The sequence below is a fragment of the Ranitomeya variabilis genome, chromosome 5, assembly GCF_051348905.1.
Source record: "Ranitomeya variabilis isolate aRanVar5 chromosome 5, aRanVar5.hap1, whole genome shotgun sequence".
NCBI lineage: Eukaryota > Metazoa > Chordata > Amphibia > Anura > Dendrobatidae > Ranitomeya > Ranitomeya variabilis.
Window position 1 is genome coordinate 634749840 of NC_135236.1, and position 25554 is coordinate 634775393.

Here is a 25554-nt window from a genome sequence, read left to right on the forward strand (position 1 = left end):
ATAGTTAGGAATTGAAAATTGGGGGTCATTTGGCTAAAGTTGTGGGGGGGGTAGGGCAGGTTCAAGTTTTTTGTGGGCCCAGGAAACGCGGACTATGTCACGGCGGTGGAGCAGGGAGAGGTAAGTATTTCAACTTTGCAAGTGCTGTAATCCTGAGCAAGCAGGGGGGTCCACTCGTTCGCATTGGCACTGGCACAGGGCCCCTCAAAGTATGGTGGTGTGTTTGACGGCGGTGGCGCCTCCCATCAGCAGAGACACTTTTGTGTACTATGAGGGTCCCTGTGCCAGTGATGTCGCCAATAAGTATGCCCCCCACCTGATGAAGGAACCTGCACTTTCATCTGCACCTTCCTCTTTGTCCCCGTGTAAGGTGGTATAGTATGCGGGAAGGGGAACCTGACTTTCAGCAGGGTCAGATTCTGGCTGCGTAGAGTGCAAGGGGAATGTAGTGGTCTGGGTCAATGTACCAGCAGACTCATCTAGCAGTGGCTGGGCAATGGGCAGGATGAGGAGGAAAAACAGAGATAGAGGCCCAAATAATAAAGTAGGCTAAATGGAGTTCAAAATTGGTAACAGGACTAAACAGGCGGCATTGCTTTGTTCAGTGGAGGAAAACAAGCAGCGGCAGACACCGTTAGTAGGCCCAACCAAACAAGTAGGCCAAATGCAGTTTAATATTCGAAACAGGATGATAATTGCGGCTCAGCTTTGTTCAGTGGAGGAGAACAACAAGCAGCGGCAGACACCGTATGTAGGCCCAACCAAACAAGTAGGCCAAATGCAGTTTAATATTCGAAACAGGATGAAAACTAAGGCTCAGCTTTGTTCAGTGGAGGAGAAAAGCAAGAAGCAGCAGACACCGTTAGTAGGCCCAACCAAACAAATAGGCCAAATGCAGTTTAATATTCGAAACAGGATGAAAATTGCGGCTCAGCTTTGTTCAGTGGAGAAAAGCAAGGAGCGGCAGACACCATTAGTAGGCCCAACCAAACAAGTAGGCCAAATTCAGTTTAATATTCGAAACAGGATGAAAATTGTGGCTCAGCTTTGTTCAGTGGAGGAGAACAACAAGCAGCGGCAGACACCGTTAGTAGGCCCAACCAAACAAGTAGGCCAAATGCAGTTTAATAGTCGAAACAGGAGTAAACTGGCGGCTCAGCTTTGTGCATTGGAGGACAACTGTAATGGGAGGCAGACACCGTTCGTAGGCCCAAATAAGTAGGCTAAATGCAGTTCAAAACTGGTAACAGGAGTACACAGGTGGCATTGGTTTGTTCAGTGGAGGACAACTGTAAGGAGTGGCGCAAACAGACTTAGTAGGCCTAAAATAAAAAAAGTAGGCTAAATGCACTTCAAAACTGGTAACAGGAGTAAACTGGCGGCATTGGTTTGTTCAGTGGAGGTCAAGTGTAAGGAGTGGCACAGACAGACTTAGTAGGACTAAAATAAAAAAGTAGGCTAAATGCAGTTCAAAACTGGTAACAGGAGTACACAGGCGGCATTGGTTTATTCAGTGGAGGTCAAGTGTAAGGAGTGGTGCAGACAGACTTAGTAGGCCTAAAATAAAAAAGTAGGCTAAATGCACTTCAAAACTGGCAACAGGAGTACACAGGCGGCATAGCTTTGTTCAGTGGAGGACAACTGTAAGGAGTGGCTTAGACAGTTAGTAGGCCAAAATAATAAAGTGAGTTAAATGTCTGCCAAAAAATGTTCATAAATAAACAGGTGGCATAGCTAGGTACAGGGGTGTGCTCCTCTGCTGAGTAGCAGACAGTGGTAGTTGGTGCAAAGTATTAGCTGGTCTAAATGGAGGCCAGGGCCCCTGTATATTTTTACTATCATCTATCATTTCAACAAATTTGTATTGGCAGTGCCATAGAAGGATTTATCAGCACAGACTACACTGTGGTGGAGCAGGGAGAGGTAAGTATTGCAGGTGGTAGAGCACTGTTCGAGCTGGGGGAAACACTCTCTCATGGGCTGCGGTACTGGCACAGGGCCCCTCATATTATGACGGTGTGTCTGACGTTGGTTGTGCACCACCACTGTTAGAGACACTTCATTGTACTATGAGGGACCCTGTGCCAGTGCCGTCGCCCAAAAGTGGGCACACCCACCTGTCCAGGCAAACGGTATTCGCACGGGTGCTTGCGCTAGGTGGTGACCACGGCCCTGTGGCGGGAGTCAGCCCATTTAGGGAGGTAAAAAAATGGCCTATGGTGGACATTCAGCAGCTGCAAATGGAGGAATTGGAGCAGTCAGCAAAAGGAGGCCAAAAGCAAGAAATTTTGTAAGCAAGCTACGTGTCAGCAGGGGAAGGTGGGGCAAAATGATTTGAAATCCATGATTGGTTCATTTTAATGAACGTTAGATCATCAACATTTTGGGTAGCCAGACGAGTCCATTTTTCGGTCAGTATTGAACCAGCAGCACTGAATACTCTTTCTGATAGCACACTAGCAGCAGGGCAAGCGAGCTCCTGTAATGCATATTCTGCCAATTCACGCCAGGTGTCTATTTTAGATGCCCAGTAATCAAAGGGGAATGACCTGTGAGGGAGAACATCGATAATGGAGGAAAATAGTTTGTAACCATACTGGACAAATGCAGTCTCCTGTCACTTTGAATCGATGCAGCAGTACCTGTTGTTTCTGCGGTCATTGCGAAATCACTCCACAACCTGGTCATAAAACCCCTCTGTCTAACGCCACTTCTGATTTGTGCACCTCTAACACCTCTGCCATGTTGCCCCCTACAGCTCGTGTGAGAACCATCACCGCCGCTGTGTGCTGGGAATGCCTGAACCAAACGGTCTACAAAAGTTGCTTGTTTGGAAGCCAAAATGTGCTCAAGGTTCTCATGTGGCATTATATTTTGTAATTTTCCTTTATATCATGGATCCAGGAGGCAGGCCAACCAGTAATCGTCATCGGTCATCATTTTGATAATGCGGGGGTCCCTTTTTAGGATACGTAAGGCATACTCAGCCATATGGGCCAATGTTCCAGGTGTCAATTCACTGCTTGTGCTGGGTTGAGGAGCACTTTCTTGCAAATCAACATCACTTGTCTCCCACAAAAACCCTGTACCTGACCTTGCAACGCCACCAGTTTCTATTGCCCAATGAGAAGCATCCTCCTTCCATGAATATTCATCCCCATCATCCTCCTCCTCCTCCTTCTGTTCATCCCCCACCTCGTCCAGGAGAGTTCCCTGAGCAGACAATGGCTGATGTTATGATCTGGTAGCCTAGGAGCAGCATGGACGAGCTCTGGAGTAGGTGGCCTCTATACTGACCGCAGACCCTGAACTTAACACCGCAACTATAAGTAGCCGTGGGATGTTCCTGTCACTCCCTCGACACCTCGTCACAGCCGGAGGACTAATTACCCCTAAAGAAAGATACAGGAAAACTATCTTGCCTCAAAGAAAATCCCCAAAGGAAAGACAGCCCCCCACAAATATTGACTGTGAGAGGAGAGGGAAATTACAAACGCAGACTGAAAACAGAATTTAGCAAAGGAGGCCACGCTACCTAGAAAGAAAAGACAGAGTACTGTGCGGTCAGTCTTAAATACTACAAAAATCCACCACAGAGAATACAAAAATCTCCACACCTAACTAAAGGCATGGAGGGTAACTCTGCGACTCCAGAGCTTCCAGCTTGGCTGAATAAATCCTTACACAGACAAAGCTGGACAAGAAAAACATAGCAATTCACTGAGCTATAAAGTCCACTGCATGTAGACTGCAAAAACAAAGCCAGGACTTATCTTTGATGATTTGGACAATCCAGCAGGAGAAACCAAGCAGAGATGTGAATCCTCAAGAAAACAATGGACAACTGGCACTCACTAAAGGGTGAAGCCAGACTAAATAGCCCCGTCCAAAGTGGAAGCACCTGATGACTGCTGTGAAGGACAAACAGCAGCACTACCACTTATAACCACCGGAGGGAGCCCAAGAGCAGAACCCATGACAGAATTCACACCAGTACCCCCCCTTGAGGAGGGGTCACCGAACCCTCACCAGAGCCCCCAGGCCGATCCGGACGAGCCAAATGGAAGGCACGAACCAAATCGTCAGCATGAACATCGGAGGCAACAACCCAAGAATTATCCTCCTGGCCATAACCCTTCCACTTGACAAGATACTGAAGCCTCCGTCTTGAAAAACGAGAATCCAAGATCTTCTCCACAACATACTCCAACTCCCCATCAATCAACACCGGGGCAGGAGGATCAACAGAGGGAACCACGGGCACCACATATTTCCGCAACAAAGATCTATGAAAAACATTATGGATGGAAAAAGAGGCTGGTAGGGCCAAACAAAAAGACACTGGATTGATAATCTCAGAAATCCTATAAGGACCAATAAACCGAGGCTTGAACTTCGGGGAAGAAACCTTCATAGGAACATGACGAGAAGACAACCAGACCAAATCCCCAACCCGAAGCCGGGAACCCACACGCCGACGATGGTAGGCAAAATGCTGAGCCTCCTCCTGAGACAACACCAAATTGTCCACAACATGAGCCCAAATCTGCTGCAGCCTGTCAACCACAGAGTCCACCCCAGGACAATCAGAAGACTCAACCTGCCCTGAAGAAAAATGAGGATGAAACCCAGAATTACAAAAGAAAGGTGAAACCAAGGTAGCAGATCTAGCCCGATGATTAAGGGCAAACTCGGCCAATGGCAAGAAAGCCACCCAATCATCCTGATCGGCAGACACAAAGCATCTCAAATAAGTTTCCAAAGTCTGGTTACTTCGCTCGGTTTGGCCATTTGTCTGAGGATGAAATGCGGAAGAAAAAGACAAATCAATGCCCAGCTTAGCACAAAAGGACCGCCAAAGCCTAGAAACAAACTGGGAACCTCTATCGGACACAATATTCTCCGGAATGCCATGCAAACGAAGCACATGCTGAAAAAACAACGGAAACAACTCAGAAGAGGAAGGCAATTTAGGCAAAGGTACCAAATGAACCATCTTAGAAAACCGGTCACAGACCACCCAGATAACAGACATCCTCTGGGAAACAGGAAGATCCGAAATAAAATCCATAGAAATATGCGTCCAAGGCCTCTCAGGGACCGGCAAAGGCAAAAGCAACCCACTGGCGTGGGAGCAGCATGGTTTGGCCCACGCACAAGTCCCACAGGACTGCACAAAAGAAAGCACATCCCGTGACAAAGAAGGCCACCAAAAGGACCTACTAACAAAATCTCTGGTACCAGCGACTTTTACTTTTTTAGGATCGAGTCGGGTTTCGCGAAACCCGACTTTCTCAAAAGTCGGGTCGGGTGAAATCGGCCGATTATTGCGAAAAGTCGGGGGCTGACCGAAACATGAAACCCAATGCAAGTCAATGGGGAATCAAAGTTGGCAGTGAGTGGAGGACAGGAAAACACCTACGGTGCCCATTTTAATGCCAAAAACATAAATTCTTGTTACTTAAGCTTGTCAATCTTAATTTACCTTATAATAATAGTTAGGAATTGAAAATTGGGGGTCATTTGGCTAAAGTTGTGGGGGGGGGTAGGGCAGGTTCAAGTTTTTTGTGGGCCCCGGAAAAGCGGACTATGTCACGGCGGTGGAGCAGGGAGAGGTAAGTATTTCAACTTTGCAAGTGCTGTAATCCTGAGCAAGCAGGGGGGTCCACTCGTTCGCATTGGCACTGGCACAGGGCCCCTCAAAGTATGGTGGTGTGTTTGACGGCGGTGGCAACTCCCATCAGCAGAGACACTTTTGTGTACTATGAGGGTCCCTGTGCCAGTGACGTCGCCAACAAGTATGCCCCCCACCTGATGAAGGAACCTGCACTTTCATCTGCACCTTCCTATTTGTCCCCGTGTAAGGTGGTATAGTTTGCGCGAAGGGGAACCTGACTTTCAGCAGGGTCAGATTCTGGCTGCGTAGAGTGCAAGGGGAATGTAGTGGTCTGGGTCAATGTACCAGCAGACTCATCTAGCAGTGGCTGGGCAATGGGCAGGATGAGGAGGAAAAACAGAGATAGAGGCCCAAATAATAAAGTGGGCTAAATGCAGTTCAAAATTGGTAACAGGACTAAACAGGCGGCATTGCTTTGTTCAGTGGAGGAAAACTGTAATGAGTGGCAGACACAGTTAGTAGGCCCAATTAATAAAGTGGGCCAAATGCAGTTCAAAATTGGTAACAGGAGTAAACAGGCGGCACTGATTTGTTCAGTGGAGAAAAACAAGCAGCGGCAGACACCGTTAGTAGGCCCAACCAAACAAGTAGGCCAAATGCAGTTTAATATTCGAAACAAGATGAAAACTAAGGCTCAGCTTTGTTCAGTGGAGGAGAAAAGCAAGAAGCAGCAGACACCGTTAGAAGGCCCAACCAAACAAGTAGGCCAAATGCAGTTTAATATTCGAAACAGGATGAAAATTGCTTCTCAGCTTTGTTCAGTGGAGAAAAGCAAGGAGCAGCAGACACCGTTAGTAGGCCCAACCAAACAAGTAGGCCAAATTCAGTTTAATATTCGAAACAGGATGAAAATTGTGGCTCAGCTTTGTTCAGTGGAGGAGAACAACAAGCAGCGGCAGACACCGTTAGTAGGCCCAACCAAGCAAGTAGGCCAAATGCAGTTTAATAGTCGAAACAGGAGTAAACTGGCGGCTCAGCTTTGTGCATTGGAGGACAACTGTAATGGGAGGCAGACACCGTTAGTAGGCCCAAATAAGTAGGCTAAATGCAGTTCAAAACTGGTAACAGGAGTACACAGGTGGCATTGGTTTGTTCAGTGGAGGACAACTGTAAGGAGTGGCGCAGACAGACTTAGTAGGCCTAAAATAAAAAAGTAGGCTAAATGCACTTCAAAACTGGTAACAGGAGTAAACTGGCGGCATTGGTTTGTTCAGTGGAGGTCAAGTGTAAGGAGTGGCACAGACAGACTTAGTAGGACTAAAATAAAAAAGTAGGCTAAATGCAGTTCAAAACTGGTAACAGGAGTACATAGGCGGCATTGGTTTGTTCAGTGGAGGTCAAGTGTAAGGAGTGGCGCAGACAGACTTAGTAGGCCTAAAATAAAAAAGTAGGCTAAATGCACTTCAAAACTGGCAACAGGAGTACACAGGCGGCATAGCTTTGTTCAGTGGAGGACAACTGTAAGGAGTGGCTTAGACAGTTAGTAGGCCAAAATAATAAAGTGAGGTAAATGTCTGCCAACAAATGTTCATAAATAAACAGGTGGCATAGCTAGGTACAGGGGTGGGCTCCTCTGCTGAGTAGCAGACAGTGGTAGTTGGCGCAAAGTATTAGCTGGTCTAAATGGAGGCCAGGGCCCCTGTATATTTTTACTATCATCTATCATTTCAACAAATTTGTATTGGCAGTGCCATAGAAGAATTTATCAGCACAGACTACACTGTGGTGGAGCAGGGAGAGGTAAGTATTGCAGGTGGTAGAGCACTGTTAGAGCTGGGGGAAACACTCTCTCATGGGCTGTGGTACTGGCACAGGGCCTCTCATATTACGACGGTGTGCCTGACGTTGGTTGTGCACCACCACTGTTAGAGACACTTCATTGTACTATGAGGGACCCTGTGCCAGTGCCGTCGCCCAAAAGTGGGCACACCCACCTGTCCAGGCAAACGGTACTCACACGGGTGCTTGCACTAGGTGGTGACCACGGCCCTGTGGCGGGAGTCAGCCCATTTAGGGAGGTAAAAAAATGGCCTATGGTGGACATTCAGCAGCTGCAAATGGAGGAATTGGAGCAGTCAGTAAAAGGAGGCCAAAAGCAAGAAATTTTGTAAGCAAGCTACGTTTCAGCAGGGGAAGGTGGGGCAAAATAATTTGAAATCCATGATTGGTTCATTTTAATGAACATTAGATTATCAACATTTTGGGTAGCCAGACGAGTCCATTTTTCGGTCAGTATTGAACCAGCAGCACTGAATACTCTTTCTGATAGCACACTAGCAGCAGGGCAAGCAAGCTCCTGTAATGCATATTCTGCAATTCACGCCAGGTGTCTATTTTAGATGCCCAGTAATCAAAGGGGAATGACCTGTGAGGGAGAACATCGATAATGGAGGAAAATAGTTTGTAACCATACTGGATAAATGCAGTCTCCTGTCACTTTGAATCGATGCAGCAGTACCTGTCGTTTCTGCGGTCATTGCGAAATCACTCCACAACCTGGTCAGAAAACCCCTCTGTCTAACGCCACTTCTGATTTGTGCACCTCTAACACCTCTGCCATGTTGCCCCCTACAGCTCGTGTGAGAACCATCACCGCCGCTGTGTGCTGGGAATGCCTGAACCAAACGGTCTACAAAAGTTGCTTGTTTGGAAGCCAAAATGTGCTCAAGGTTCTCATGTGGCATTATATTTTGTAATTTTCCTTTATATCATGGGTCCAGTAGGCAGGCCAACCAGTAATCGTCATCGGTCATCATTTTGATAATGCGGGGGTCCCTTTTTAGGATACGCAAGGCATACTCAGCCATGTGGGCCAATGTTCCAGGTGTCAATTCACTGCTTGTGCTGGGTTGAGGAGCACTTTCTTGCAAATCAACATCACTTGTCTCCCACAAAAACCCTGTACCTGACCTTGCAACGCCACCAGTTTCTATTGCCCAATGAGAAGCATCCTCCTTCCATGAATATTCATCCCCATCATCCTCCTCCTCCTCCTTCTGTTCATCCCCCACCTCGTCCAGGAGAGTTCCCTGAGCAGACAATGGCTGATGTTATGATCTGGTAGCCTAGGAGCAGCATGGACGAGCTCTGGAGTAGGTGGCCTCTATACTGACCGCAGACCCTGAACTTAACACCGCAACTATAAGTAGCCGTGGGATGTTCCTGTCACTCCCTCGACACCTCGTCACAGCCGGAGGACTAATTACCCCTAAAGAAAGATACAGGAAAACTATCTTGCCTCAAAGAAAATCCCCAAAGGAAAGACAGCCCCCCACAAATATTGACTGTGAGAGGAGAGGGAAATTACAAACGCAGACTGAAAACAGAATTTAGCAAAGGAGGCCACGCTACCTAGAAAGAAAAGACAGGACAGAGTACTGTGCGGTCAGTCTTAAATACTACAAAAATCCACCACAGAGAATACAAAAATCTCCACACCTAACTAAAGGCATGGAGGGTAACTCTGCGACTCCAGAGCTTCCAGCTTGGATGAATAAATCCTTACACAGACAAAGCTGGACAAGAAAAACATAGCAATTCACTGAGCTATAAAGTCCACCGCATGTAGACTGCAAAAACAAAGCCAGGACTTATCTTTGATGATTTGGACAATCCAGCAGGAGAAACCAAGCAGAGATATGAATCCTCAAGAAAACAATGGACAACTGGCACTCACTAAAGGGTGAAGCCAGACTAAATAGCCCCGTCCAAAGTGGAAGCACCTGATGATTGCTGTGAAGGACAAACAGCAGCACTACCACTTATAACCACAGGAGGGAGCCCAAGAGCAGAACCCACAACAGAATTCACAACAGTACCCCCCCCTTGAGGAGGGGTCACCGAACCCTCACCAGAGCCCCCAGGCCGATCCGGACGAGCCAAATGGAAGGCACAAACCAAATCGTCAGCATGAACATTGGAGGCAACAACCCAAGAATTATCCTCCTGGCCATAACCCTTCCACTTGACAAGATACTGTAGCCTCCATCTTGAAAAACGAGAATCCAAGATCTTCTCCACAACATAATCCAACTCCCCATCAATCAACACCGGGGCAGGAGGATCAACAGAGGGAACCACGGGCACCACATATTTCCGCAACAAAGATCTATGAAAAACATTATGGATGGAAAAAGAGGCTGGTAGGGCCAAACGAAAAGACACTGGATTGATAATCTCAGAAATCCCATAAGGACCAATAAACCGAGGCTTGAATTTCGGGGAAGAAACCTTCATAGGAGCATGACGAGAAGACAACCAGACCAAATCCCCAACCCGAAGCTGGGAACCGACACGCCGACGACGGTTGGCAAAACGCTGAGCCTCCTCCTGAGACAACACCAAATTGTCCACAACATGAGCCCAAATCTGCTGCAACCTGTCAACCACAGAGTCCACCCCAGGACAATCAGAAGACTCAACCTGCCCTGAAGAAAAATGAGGATGAAACCCAGAATTACAAAAGAATGGTGAAACCAAGGTAGCAGAACTAGCCCGATTATTAAGGGCAAACTCGGCCAATGGCAAGAAAGCCACCCAATCATCCTGATCGGCAGACACAAAGCATCTCAAATAAGTTTCCAAAGTCTGGTTAGTTCACTTGGTTTGGCCGTTTGTCTGAGGATGAAATGCGGAAGAAAAAGAAAAATCAATGCCCAGCTTAGCACAAAAGGACCGCCAAAACCTAGAAACAAACTGGGAACCTCTATCGGACACAATATTCTCCGGAATGCCATGCAAACGAACCACATGCTGAAAAAACAACGGAACCAACTCAGAAGAGGAAGGCAATTTAGGCAAAGGTACCAAATGAACCATCTTAGAAAACTGGTCACAGACCACCCAGATAACAGACATCCTCTGGGAAATAGGAAGATCCGAAATAAAATCCATAGAAATATGCGTCCAAGGCCTCTCAGGGACCGGCAAAGGCAAAAGCAACCCACTGGTGCGGGAGCAGCAAGGTTTGGCCCGCGCACAAGTCCCACAGGACTGCACAAAAGAAAGCACATCCCGTGACAAAGAAGGCCACCAAAAGGACCTACTAACAAAATCTCTGGTACCAGTGAACCTCAGAAATCACTTTACTAGTCCATCTGTCAGGAACAAACAGTTTCCCCGCTGGACAGCGATCAGGTTTATCAGCCTGAAACTCCTGAAGAACCCGTCGCAAATCAGGGGAGATGGCAGAAAGAATCACCCCCTCCTTCAGAATCCCAGGGGAATCAGGCAAAAAACTCCTAGAGAGGGCATCAGCCTTAACATTCTTAGAACCCGGAAGATACGAGACAACAAAATCAAAACGGGAGAAAAACAGGGACCATCGGGCCTGTCTAGGATTCAGCCATTTGGCAGACTCGAGGTAAATCAGATTCTTATGATCGGTCAAGACCACAATACGGTGCTTGGCCCCCTCAAGCCAATGTCATCACTCCTCAAATGCCCACTTCATAGCCAACAACTCACGATTGCCGACATCATAATTGCGTTCCGCAGGCGAAAACTTTAGAGAAAAGAAGGCACACGGTTTCATCAAGGAACCATCAGAATTCCTCTGAGATAAAACGGCCCCTGCCCCAATCTCAGAAGCGTCAACCTCAACCTGAAAAGGAAGAGAAACATCCGGCTGACGCAACACAGGGGCAGAAGTAAATCAGCGCTTAAGCTCCTGAAAGGCAGAAACAGCCTCAGAGGACCAATTAGCTACATCAGCGCCCTTGCTCGTGAAATCGGTCAGGGGTTTAACCACACTGGAGAAGTTGGCAATTAAACGGCGATAAAAATTAGCAAAGCCCAAAAATTTCTGAAGGCTCTTCACGGATGTGGGCTGGATCCAATCATGAATGGCCTGAACCTTAACCGAATCCATTTCTATAGATGATGGAGAAAAAATGAAGCCCAAAAAAGAAACCTTCTGTACTCCAAAGAGGCACTTAGACCCCTTCACAAACAAGGCATTATCACGAAGGACCTGAAATACCATCCTGACTTGTTTCACATGAGACTCCCAATCATCTGAAAAAATCAAAATATCATCCAAGTATACAATCATGAATTTATCAAGATAATTCCAAAAAATATCATGCATGAAGGACTGAAACACAGATGGGGCAATAGAGAGTCCGAATGGCATCACAAGATATTCAAAATGGCCCTCGGGCGTATTAAACTCAGTTTTCCATTCGTCACCCTGCTTAATACGAACAAGATTATATGCCCCTCGAAGGTCAATCTTAGTAAACCAACTAGCCCCCTTAATCCTGGCAAACAAATCAGAAAGCAAAGGCAAAGGGTAATGGAATTTGACCGTGATCTTATTCAAGAGGCGATAATCAATACAGGGTCTTGGCAACAAAAAAAAAACCTGCTCCCAATGGAGAAGAAGATGGCCGAATATGCCCCTTCTCCAAAGACTCCTTTACATAGCTCCGCATGGCGGCATGTTCAGGCACAGACAGGTTGAAAAGTCGGCCCTTAGGAAACTTAGAGCCTGGAATCAAGTCAATAGCACAATCACAGTCCCTATGCGGTGGAAGGGAACTGGACTTGGGCTCATCGAAAACATCCTGGAAATCTGACAAAAACTCAGGAATTTCAGAAGAGGGGGTGGAGGAAATTGACATCAGAGGAACGTCATCATGAACCCCCTGACAACCCCAACTAGTCACAGACATTGATTTCCAATCCAACACCGGATTATGTACCTGTAACCATGGAAACCCCAGCACAATAGCATCATGCAAATTATGCAACACCAGGAAACGACAATCTTCCTGATGGGCTGGCGCCATGCACATGGTTAACTGTGTCCAAAACTGAGGTTTATTTTTAGCCAATGGTGTAGCATCAATACCCCTCAAAGGGATAGGACTCCGCAAAGGCTGTAAAGGAAAACCACAACGTCTGGCAAATTCTAAGTCCATCAAATTTAAAGCGGCGCCTGAATCCACAAATGCCATGACAGAGAATGACGATAATGAGCAGATCAGGGTCACAGATAACAGAAATTTAGGTTGTACAGTACTGATGGTAACGGAATTAGCGATTCTCTTGGCACGCTTAGGGCAATCAGAAATAACATGAGCAGAATCGCCGCAGTAAAAGCACAACCTATTCTGATGTCTGAATCCTTGGCGTTCAGCTCTAGACACAATCCTATCATACTGCATTGTCTCAGGACTCCGCTCGGAAGACAATGCCATAGTGTGCACAACTCTGCGCTCACGCAAGCGCTGATCAATTTGAATGGCCAGAGACATAGAATCACTCAGACCTGCAGGCGTGGGGAAGCCCACCATAACATCTTTAACAGATTCAGAAAGACCCTTTCTGAAAATTGCCGCCAAAGCATCCTCATTCCACTTAGTAAGCACATACCATTTTCTAAATTTCTGGCAATATGCTTCTGCCGCTTCTTGACCCTGACAAAGGGCCAACAAGGTTTTCTCAGCATGATCCACAGAATTAGGTTCATCATACAATAACCCAAGTGCCTGAAAAAAGGTGTCTACATTAAGCAAGGCCGGATTCCCAGATTCCAGGGAAAATGCCCAATCCTGCGGGTCGCCACGCAACAGAGAAATTACAATTTTTACCTGCTGGATGGAATAACCAGAGGAACGGGGCTTCAGAGCAAAAAACAGTTTACAGTTATTTTTAAAGGTCAAAAATTTGGACCTGTCCCCAAAAAACAGATCGGGGGTAGGAATTCTAGGCTCTAAAACAGGAGTCTGCACGATATAATCAGAAATACCCTGTACTCTAGCAGCAAGTTGATCCATCCGAGAAGCAAGTCCCTGAACATCCATGTCAGCGCCTAACTCTTGAGTCACCCAGAGGGGAAGAGGGAAAAAAAAACACAACAGAGTACAGAAATGGCTCAGCACTTTCTTTCCCTTCTTTTGAGATGCGGTTAACTCATTGTTGGCCAGTTGTACTGTTATGATCTGGTGGCCTAGGAGCAGCATGGACGAGCTCTGGAGTAGGTGGCCTCTATACTGACCGCAGACCCTGAACTTAACACCGCAACTATAAGTAGCCGTGGGATGTACCTGTCACTCCCTCAACACCTCGTCACAGCCGAAGGACTAATTACCCCTAAAGAAAGATACAGGAAAACTATCTTGCCTCAGAGAAAATCCCCAAAGGAAAGACGGCCCCCCACAAATATTGACTGTGAGAGGAGAGGGAAATTACAAACGCAGACTGAAAACAGAATTTAGCAAAGGAGGCCACGCTACCTAGAAAGAAAAGACAGGACAGAGTACTGTGCGGTCAGTCTTAAATACTACAAAAATCCACCACAGAGAATACAAAAATCTCCACACCTAACTAAAGGCATGGAGGGCAACTCTGTGACTCCAGAGCTTCCAGCTTGGCTGAATAAATCCTTACACAGACAAAGCTGGACAAGAAAAACATAGCAATTCACTGAACTATAAAGTCCACCGCATGTAGACTGCAAAAACAAAGCCAGGACTTATCTTTGATGATTTGGACAATCCAGCAGGAGAAACCAAGCAGAGATGTGAATCCTCAAGAAAACAATGGACAACTGGCACTCACTAAAGGGTGAAGCCAGACTAAATAGCCCCTTCCAAAGTGGAAGCACCTGATGACTGCTGTGAAGGACAAACAGCAGCACTACCACTTATAACCACCGGAGGGAGCCCAAGAGCAGAACCCACAACAGAATTCACAACAGGCTGACTGTCATCAAGGCTTCCCTCCTCCTCGGCTACAGATGCATGCTTCTTAATGTGCTTCAAACTTTGCATCAGCAGACGCATTAGTGAGATGCTCATGCTTATGATGGCATTGTCTGCACTTACCAGCCGTGTGCATTCCTCAAAACACTGAAGGACTTGACAGAGGTCTTGTAGCTTCGACCACTGCACACCTGACAACTCCATGTCTGCCATCCAACTGCCTGCCCGTGTATGTGTATCCACCCACAAATACATTACAGCATGCCTCTGTTCGCACAGCCTCTGAAACATGTGCAGTGTGGAGTTCCACCTTGTTGCAACGTCGATTATTAGGCGGTGCTGGGGAAGCTTCAGCGATCGCTGATGGTTCAGCATACGGCTGGAGTGTACAGGCGACCGGCGGATGTGCGAGAAAAGTCTTCGCACCTTCAGGAGCAGGGCTGGTAACCCAGGATAATTTTTCAGGAAGCACTGCACCACCAGGTTCAAGGTGTGAGCCAGGCAAGGTATGTGTTTCAGTTCTGAAAGGGTTATGGCAGCCATAAAATTCCTTCTGTTATTACTGACTACCTTGCCTGCCTCAAGATGTACACTGCCCAGCCATGACTGAGTTTTTTGCTGCAAGTACTCAGCCAGTGCTTCCGCGGTGTGTCTGTTGTCGCCCAAACACTTCATTTCCAACACAGCCTGCTGACGCTTACCACTAGCTGTTCCATAATGGGACACCTCGTGTGCAACACTGGCAGCTGTGGATGGAGTGGTCGTGCGACTGCGTTCTGTGGATGAGCTTTCACTTCTGGAGGAGGAGGAGGAGGAGGGGTGGCGAATGCCTAAAGCTAACTGTTTCCTAGACCGTGGGCTAGGCAGAACTCTCCCACTATGGCTGTCCCCTGTGGACCCTGCATCCACCACATTAACCTAGTGTGCCGTGATGGACACGTAACGTCCCTGGCCATGCCTACTGGTCCATGCATCTGTTGTGAGGTGCACATTTCTACTTACTGATTGCCTCAGTGCATGGACAATGAGGTCTTTGACATGCTGGTGGAGGGCTGGGATTTCTTTTCTCGCAAAGAAGTGTCGACTGAGTAGGTCATAGCATGGTACTGCGTAGGCCATTAGAGCTTTGAAAGCTTCGCTTTCAACCAACCGGTAGGGCATCATTTCTAACGAGATTACTGGGCGTTCAAACCCTGTGTACGCGGATGAGAGGATGAGTACTTTCTTTTCCTAATGAGATTCTCTTGTAGGGTGAGCTGGACTGGAGACCTGCATATGGTGGAACAAGCGGTGGTGGTGGTGGTGGACATAGCGGATTGAGAGAGGGTTGGTGATGGTATTCTTGAAGTTGACCTACATGCAGTGTTTCCTACCAAAAACCTTGTGATTCCCTGACTGCTTTGGCCTTTTGACGATAGCTCCACATTTTCTGCTGGTGGTGTCCTTACCGGTGGGTTACAGTGAGGGAAGCAATGTAGCATTGCTGTCTACCTTCATTCTGAGCAGGTGCACCAACGGTACGGGACGTTTGGTAGTTAGTCCAGGCTTGCAAGTGCATGCTGGTTAAATGTCTACGCATGCACGTTGTATTTAAATTTTGGGGATTCTTCCCTCTGTTTAAGGTCTTTGAGCATTTCCTACAGATAACTTTGCACTGATTAATCGGATCTTGTTTAAAAAATTGCCACACTCCACTATTCCTTCTATGGAATACCTTTTCAGGCATTGCACGCTGTGCTACTTTCACCAGATGGCCACGCTGTCCTAAAACTGTGTTTTTGGTTGACAAACGTTTTTGGCCTGAGACGGGCCTGCCAGTTGAAAGCTGTTGTGATGTATATGGCTGCTGCGGATCACCCTCCTCTGCTTCTGAGCTACTGTCATCGGCACCCTCTTCCCCCAATGGCTGCCAATCTGGGTCATCAACTGGGTCATCTATCACCTCCTCTTCAATGTCATGTGCACCTTTCTCTGTGTCACCGTGTAAGGTGCTATAACGTTCGGGATGGGGCACCATAGTCTCATCAGGGTCAGATTCTGCCTCAGTACACTGCAAGGGCAATGTAGTGATCTGAGTCAATGGAACAGCATAAGAATCTAGCTGTGGCTGTGCATCAGTGAACTCTATGTCCGATTCATCTTGTAATGGGCTGTTAACAATTTCCCTTTCTAACCCAGGCACGGTATGTGTAAAGAGCTCCATGGAGTAACCTGTAGTGTCGCCTGACGCATCCTTCACTTTTGGTTTGGGTGAAGGACACAAGCAAGTGACTTGTTCCTGACCGGGAGCATCCACTGACGACTTGATGCTTTTAAATTTGGAACTTTCTGCAGAGGAGGCAAAAGAGCTAGAGGCTGAGTCCACAAGGAAAGCCAAAACTTGTTCCTGCGGCTCCGGCTTTAACAGCGGTTTTCCTACTCCCAGATAAGGGAGCCTTCGAGGCCTTGTATAGCCAGAAGATGACGCTGGCTCAACAACTCAAGCCTTAGCTGCTATTTTGCTTTTCCCACTACCACCAGATGCTCCACCACCACCATCATTACCAGCTGGCAATGACCGCCCACGGCCTCTTCCACCAGACTTCCTCATTTTTGGGAAAATGTAACCAAAATAACAACCGTTATATGGTACTGTAAAACAAGGTAGAAGGTGTATCTAAACTTGTTGAGAATTTAAATCTCCCTTTTTTGGGTGGGAGACTGCACCACAACTCAGGCCCAGTGTATAACACAACACAATGTGAGTGGCAGCAAGTGGCTGGCTGATACACCACAAACTAAGAGGACTGAGGTATATCCACTTTGTGAGAATTTCAATCTCACTTTTTTTTTTTGGACACAGAACCCAAACTCAGGCCAAATGTATTTTACAACGCAATGTGTTAGGAGTTGAGTTTCCTCTGCTGCACAGGGGGAATCTCGATCCGTGTCTGCTGCGGTCTCCCATTCTGCATTGGCCGCAGTGGAGCCTGCTCAGCGGAGACGTCGGTCCCGGCGTCTCACTATGACTGATACTGTGCAAAGGGTTACTGCTGCCTCTCCCGGCTTTGCTATTGTACCCTGCACTGATCTGCGGTGAGCTAACTGATGGCGGATGAACAGCAATTGCAGGGGTACATCCAGCTGCTGTAGGGCCGGTTGACATCTCTTGAGCATGCAACCTCGGCGGTGGATGTTACCGCAATAGCTGTTCAGGCTGCTAGCGTGGCTGCAGCAGCTTTACCCACTGCCACCTCTGTTCCGACTTTATCTCACCTCCCATTGCCTGAGAGATACTCTGGGGACAGTAAGTTCTGTAGGGGTTTCGTGAGCCAGTGTGGTATACACCTCGAGCTCCTTGCAGCACGTTTTCCCACAGAGCGGGCAAAGGTGGGATTCATATTCTCTCTCTTGTCGGACAGGGCGTTGTAGTGGGCTACGCCGCTGTGGGAGCGCAACGATCATGTGGTGCGGAGTATTCCTCGGTTTCTGGACACTCTGAAACAGGTCTTTGTAGGACCTCAAGTCACCCATGATACAGCGCTCCAACTGCTGGCTTTGATTCAGGGTTCTACCATGGTCAGCCATTTTGCGGTTCTCTTCCGGACACTAGCGTCTGAGTTGGAAAGGCCAGATAAAACCCTCATTCCCGTATTTTGGAGGGGGCTGGCTGACCATGTGAAGGACGCTTTGGCTACTAGAGAGATTCCTGCCACACTGGAGGAGCTCATAGCTGTATCAACTCGCATAGACCTTCGTTTTCATGAGCGAAGGTTGGAGCGAGCCCAGTGTAGGCAGCGGTTTCGGCTGGCTCCCACCTTCGCCAGACCTCTGGAATCTCCAGTCCAGGCGTCCAAGTCACATGAGGCCATAGAGGTGACACGAGCGGGATCCAAGTCCCAGTCCGCTCGTGCACATAAGGTCTGTCATGTTTGCCGGCAGTCAGGACATCTTGCCTCCAATTGTCCTCAGCGGTCGGGGAAACGTCTAGTGGCAGTTGGAGGAGGTACACAAGACACGGCGAAGTTTGACTCAAAGTTGTCCTTCAAGGGGAAAATTACCTTAGGCCCATCCACTCTTATGGTAGAGCTATGCGTGGACTCTGGGGCGGAGGGTAATTTTATGTCATCCGCTTTCGCCCAGCGTCACGCAATACCCCTGGTTATGCTCGCCAAACCAGTAACAGTTCGAGTTGTAAATAGGTCGACACTACCCTCACAGATTACCCACCAAACCATTCCTATCACGCTTTCTTTGTCTCCATCACATCAGGAGATTATCTCCCTATTAGTCATTCCTGAGGGAATTGATGAGGTCATGTTGGGGATATCATGGCTACGCTATCATTCTCCTCATATAGAGTGGTCCTCAGGGAGAATTTTGGGATGGAGTAAATCCTGCGAGGGTAGATGTCAGAGGGAGTGCGTTCATGTTGCTACAACACAGGTACCTGCAGATCTTTCCTCTCTCCCAAAGCACTATTGGCCCTATGCAGACGTGTTCTCCAAAAGGGCTGCGGAGACCCTTCCGCCTCACCGCCCCTATGACTGTCCTATTGACCTCTTGTCTGGTGCTGAGCCTCCCCGGGTTCGAGTCTATCCATTATCTCTCCCGGAGATGGAGGCAATGTCTCAGTACATCCAAGAGAATCTGGCAAGAGGATTCATTAGGAAGTCAGTGTCACCTGCAGGGGCTGGGTTCTTCGTACAGAAGAAGACTGGAGACTCCAGATATTGACTCCCATTGGAGAGATGTTCTCAAAGTCTTTGACCTCTTACGGGCAAACTCCCTCTACGCCAAGTTGGAGAAGTGTGTGTTTGAGCAGGAGTCCTTGCCTTTCCTTGGTTATATCATCTCTGCCCAGGGTTTGGCTATGGATCCTGCCAAGCTACAGGCTGTGATGGACTGGCAGATACCCCATTCTCTTAAAGTGGTGCAGCACTTTATGGGGTTCATTAACTACTATCGCCAGTTCATTCCACACTTCTCAACTTTGGTAGCTCCCTTGGTAGCCCTCACCAAGAAGGGAGCAAATCCCAAGTTGTGGCCAGAGGAGGTCTCCAAGGCCTTTCTCTCAATTAAGTCACACTTCGCTAGCGCTCCCATCCTACATCGCCCCGATGTAGATAAGCCATTTATCATGGAGGTGGATGCCTCATCTGTTGGTGCTGGAGCAGTCCTTTTCCAAAAGGATGCTCAAGGTTGGAAGCATCCTTGCTTCTTCTTCTCCAAGACCTTCACACCAGCGGAGAGGAGTTATTCCATTGGGGACAGGGAGTTGCTAGCCATGAAGTTGGCTTTTTCAGAGTGGAGACACCTCTTGGAGGGAGCTCGCTTTCCCTTCCAAGTGTTCACTGACCACAAGAACTTGGTATATGTACAGACGGCCCAGTGGCTGAATTATCACCAGGCTAGATGGTCCCTGTTCTTCTCCCGGTTCCATTTTACTCTCCATTTTCTCTCCGGGGAGAACATTTGGGCCAACGCTCTCTCCCGCTCCGTAGTGTCATCTGAGGAGGAGGAGGAGGAGCCTCGGCTTATTGTCCCTTCTGAGATCCTGAGACCTGTGGCTCCGGTTTCGCTAGAATCCGTGCCCCCGGGCAAGACTTTCGTACCAGCGAATTTATGACCGGAGGTTCTCTCTTGGGCTCACTCGTCCAGAGTGGGTGGACATTTTGGGACCAAGAGGACATCTGAGCTTTTGGCGAGGACGTGCTGGCGGCCGCATATGGCCCGTGACGTCGGGGACTATATTCGGGCGTGTGTCTACTGCGCCCAGAATCTGTCTCCTCGGCAACGGCCTGCTGGGTTACTTTACCCCATGCCGGTGGCAGACAGGCCCTGGGAGATGGTCGGGATGGACTTCGTGGTGGGCTTACCCAAGTCTCGTAGCTGCACCGTTATCTGAGTAGTCACCGATCATTTTTCTAAGATGGTACATTTGGTGCCGCTTCCAAGGTTACCTTCTGCACGGGCCTTGGAGGCGTTTTTCATAAAACATATTTTCCGCTTACATGGAATGCCTGATAAAATTGTCAGCGACCGGGGTCCCCAGTTTGCGTCTCGGTTTTGGAGAGAGCTCTGCCGTTTACTCAGCATAGAGTTGAATCTCTCCTCTGCATATCATCCCGAGATGAATGGGTTAGTAGAGAGAACCAACCAGACTCTGGTGACATATTTGCGGCATTTTGTCTCTGCTAGGCAGGATGACTGGGCATCTTTGCTACCTTGGGCGGAATTTGCCTTGAACAACGCCGTAGCCGATTCCACTGGTCAGACTCCTTTTCTCCTTAATTACGGCCAGCATCCGTGTGTCCCTGTGCCCATGCCTGTGTCATCCACTGATTCTAGGGTGGCAGACTGGGCGGTGGAGGCACGTGACATCTGGGACCGCACACAGGATGCCATCCGGGCCTCCAAGGAGAGAATGAGGGTTTCGGCTGATACACACCGGTGCCCCGCTCCGACCTTTGCTCCTGGCGACTTAGTGTGGCTCTCCGCCCGTAACATCAGGCTGCGAGTTGAGTCCACTAAGTTTGCGCCTCTCTACATTGGCCCATTCAAGGTTCTGGAACAGGTCAACCCTGTGGTCTACCGTTTGGCTATTCCTCCATGCCTTGGCATCACCGATACTTTTCACGTTTCCCTCTTAAAGCCTGTTCATTTGTCCCGGTTTTCTGAGTCATCTGCTGGGACATCGGGTTCATCCACGGATGAGTTTGAGGTGAATGCTATCATGGGGTGCAAGGGGGTACGTGGCAAGAAATTTTATCTGGTGGACTGGAAGGGTCACAGTCCAGAGGATAGAACCTGGGAGTCTGTGGAGCACATTCGGGCTCCGCTGCTCATTGCAACTTTTGAGCGTAGCGAGGCTCAGGGAGGGAGGGCCCTAGGGGGGGTAATGTTAGGAGTCGAGTTTCCTCTGCTGCACAGGGGGAATCTTGATCCGTGTCTGCTGCGGTCTCCCATTCTGCATCAGCCGCAGTGGAGCCTGCTCAGCGGAGACATCAGTCCCAGCGTCTCACTATGACTGATACTGTGCAAAGGGTTACTGCTGCCTCTCAAGGCTTTGCTCTTGTACCCTGCACTGATCTGCGGCGAGCAGGCTTTTCTGGGACTAAGTCCTGCTTTGCACACACTGAGCATGCCCAGGGTAAGATATCTCAGTGGATATCAAGGGTCACATGCTCAGGTACTGCAGCCAAATCTATTGGTCCTTCTAGGAAGGTCCTGTAGGTGCGCAGGCTCTGTAGCAGCCTCTCATTGGTCCTTCTAGGAAGGTCCTGTACGTGCTACTGCTATTTAAGGATCGCATCGCCGCACGGCCATGCGCTAGTATCTTCCTAAGTTATGTGCTTTGCGCCAGTGTGGTCATGTGTTTGTATGTGTTCAGGGACCTGGCGGAAATAAGCCCCTAGAATGCTGGCACCTCCGGCAAGGAGATTGTGTTTGTGTGTATTCAGGGACCTGGCTGAAATAAGCCCCTAGAACACTGGCACCTCTGGCGAGGAGTTTTGTGTGCATGCATGACCACTGACTGCTCTCATTTGGGTAGTTAGCCTGTGCCTCTGTGAAAGTCTAAGGGTACCGTTACACAAAACGATTTACCAACGATCACGACCAGCGATACGACCTGGCCGTGATCGTTGGTAAGTCGTTGTGTGGTCGCTGGAGAGCTGTCACACAGACAGCTCTCCAGCGACCAACAATGTCGAAGTCCCCGGGTAACCAGGGTAAACATCGGGTTACTAAGCGCAGGGCCGCGCTTAGGAACCCGATGTTTACCCTGGTTACCAGCGTAAACGTAAAATAAAAAAAACACATACTCACATTCCGATGCCTGCGTCTGCTTCCCTGCACTCCTCCTGCATCCTGTGTAAGCGCCGGCCAAAGCAGAGCGGTGACATCACCGCTGTGCTGTGCTTTCACTTTATGGCCGGCGCTCAGAGTCAGTGCAGGGAAGCAGACTGCCAGGGACCTGACGGACACCGGAATGTAAGTATGTACTGTTTTTTTTTTTTTTTACATTTACGATGGTAACCAGGGTAAACATCGGGTTACTAAGCGCGGCCCTGCGCTTAGTAACCCGATGATTACCCTGGTTACAAGCGAACGCATCGCTGGATCGGTGTCACACACACCGATGCAGCGATGACAGCGGGAGATCCAGCGACAAAATAAAGTTTCAAACGATCTGCTACGACGTACGATTCTCAGCAGGGTCCCTGATCGCCGCTGCGTGTCAGACACAGTGATATCGTATGGATATCGCTGGAACGTCACGGATCGTGCCGTCGTAGCGATCAAAGTGCCAATGTGAGACGGTACCCTAACAGGGCACAGAGCTTTGCTTTCTCGGCCGCTCTGTGAAGCTAACAGAGCTGTACCATACCACCATATAGTGCTGCCAATTACTTAGCAGCAGGTTCTTTCCTGCACGGTGGATCCCAGGTTGCGAACGCACCAGTCCCATCTAATAAATATATTCGTTGCGTTCCGCCAACCCTAACACAATGTAAGTGGCAGCAAATGGCTGGCTGATACACCACAAACTAAGAGAACTGAGGTATATCCACTTTGTGAGAATTTCAATCTCACTTTTTTTTTTTGGCCACAGAACCCAAACTCAGGCCCAGTGTATTTTACAACGCAATGTGAGTGGCAGCAAGTGGCTGGCTGATACACCACAAACTAAGAGGGCTGAGGTATATCCACTTTGTGAGAATTTCAATCTCACTTTTTTTTTTGGACACAGAACCCAAACTCAGGCCCAGTGTATTTTAAAATGCAATGTAAGTGGCAGCAAGTGGCTGGCTGATACACCACAAACTAAGAGGACTGAGGTATATCCACTTTGTGAGAATTTCAATCTCACTTTTTTTTTTTTGGACACAGAACCCAAACTTAGGCCAAGTGTAGTTTACAACACAATGTGAGTGGCAGCAAGAGGCTGGCTGATACACCACTAACTACGAGGACTGAGGTATATCCACTTTGTGAGAATTTCAATCTCACTTTTTTTTTTTTGGACACAGAACCCAAACTTAGGCCAAGTGTAGTTTACAACACAATGTGAGTGGCAGCAAGAGGCTGGCTGATACACCACTAACTACAAGGACTGAGGTATATCCACTTTGTGAGAATTTCAATCTCACTTTTTTGGGGGGGAGACTGAACCCAAACTCAAGCCCACTGTATTTTACAACACAATGTAAGTGGCAGAACGTGGCTGGCTGATATACGGCAAACTAACAGAACTGACGTATATCCACTTTGTGAGAATTTGAATCTCCCTGTTTTTTGGGGGGAAGACAGCACCACAACTCAGGCCCAGTGTATAACACAACACAATGTAAGTGGCAGAAGGTGGCTGGCTGATATACGACAAACTAACAGAACTGACGTATATCCACTTTGTGAGAATATGAATCTCCCTGTTTTTTGGGGGGAAGACAGCACCACAACTCAGGCCCAGTGTATAACACAGCACAATGTAAGTGGCAGAAAGTGGCTGGAAGATATCTGAAAAAATCCAAGGACTGTAGTACAATTTCTATCTCCCTACAATGATCTCAGGACAAGTATGGCAGCAACAAAAAGGACTGCTGCACACAAAAGTGTGGACAAATAAACAAGAGAACTGCAGAAAGGAGCAACAGGATTTTTGCTTTTAAAAAAGCAGTTGGTTTGCACAGCGGCGTACAAACTGCAATGCAGCTATCAGGCAGCCTAATAAGCTACAGAGCTGATGAAGAGAAATCTAGCCTCCACTGTCCCTGCAAAACAAAGGTGGTGTTGGACAGTTGAAATCGCTACAGCACAAGCGGTTTGGGGGTTAATCTTCCCTCCCTAACTATATCCCTGCTTCTGACGAAGCTGCAGCAATCTCTCCCTATGCTAAGATCGGCAGAAGTAAGATGGCGGTCAGCGTGCACGCCCCTTTATAGCCCCTGTGATGCCGCAGAAACCAAGCCAATCACTGTCATGCCCTTCTCTAAGATGGTGGGGACCGAGACCTATGTCATCACGCTGCCCACACTCTGCGTCCTCCTTCATTGGCTGAAAAATGGCGGTGAAAGCGTCATACAAAACGTGACTTTGGCGCGAAGATCGCCGACCTCATGGCCGATCCCACACTGGGATCAGGTCGGGTTTCATGAAACCCGACTTTGCCGAAAGTCGGCGATTTTTGAATTTGTCCGAACCGTTTCGCTCAACCCTAGTGATGAGCCAACGTACTCAGATAAGGTGTCATCTGAGCATGGTCATGTGCTAACCTCTTGTCTTCGCCGTGCTTTTAAAATATGTTCGAGTTCCTGCGGCTGCATGTCTCATGACTGTTCGACAACCGCAACACATGGAGGATTTGCCTAATATGTAGTATATAAGAAATAAATCATTATACTCACCTTACCACACACCTCTCCAGCCCCTCTGCCTTTCTCTATGTGTGGTCTGGTATTTATCTTATATTATGACTGAAACCTTAGACTAGGCCATGACTTATGGGTCAGGATAGGCCAAGCATGGCTCTGCACATTCATACGTTAGGTCATAGCACATGTCATGAACCATCTTTCTTCTCCTAAGAGACAAAAATCCTGGCCTAGTGTTAAGAGGCTCAGTATTTCAGAGCTCATGGCATTAGTAACAATATGTGACGAGGATTGGTCGGAGAACAGTGAGGAGCGAAGGGGCAATAAGGTGAGCATAAGTGTTTTTTTTCTAATCTATTGATGGCTCTGTATAGTTCGGCAAAATGGTGGCTAGTTGGCTGCCATTTTGCTGAATCCAAGCAAAAGCAAGTACAAACATCCACATTTTGGTGAATTTGGATTTTCTGAAAAATTTGAGCAGAATTCGATTCCGTTTGAAAAATGTTCTCATCCCAATTGGTGGAATTTTATAAAAACTGTTGTAGAAGGAAACTGTTAGGGTTAGCTTAGACTTGTATATAAATCAGACAAGTGCAATCCAATAAATTGGACTGCACTCATATTTTTTATCATCTGTATTCGGCATGCTGCGATTTCACTCCAATATTGGATGAGTGCTAGAAAATATTTGCTTGTCATATGGACCATATGCTGAGTAAAAAGCAGATTACATACGCAAAGCACCCGGATGACAAGTGAAATTAAATCGTTTGATTTTTTTACACGCTAGTGTGAGCGAATCCAATCAGATTCC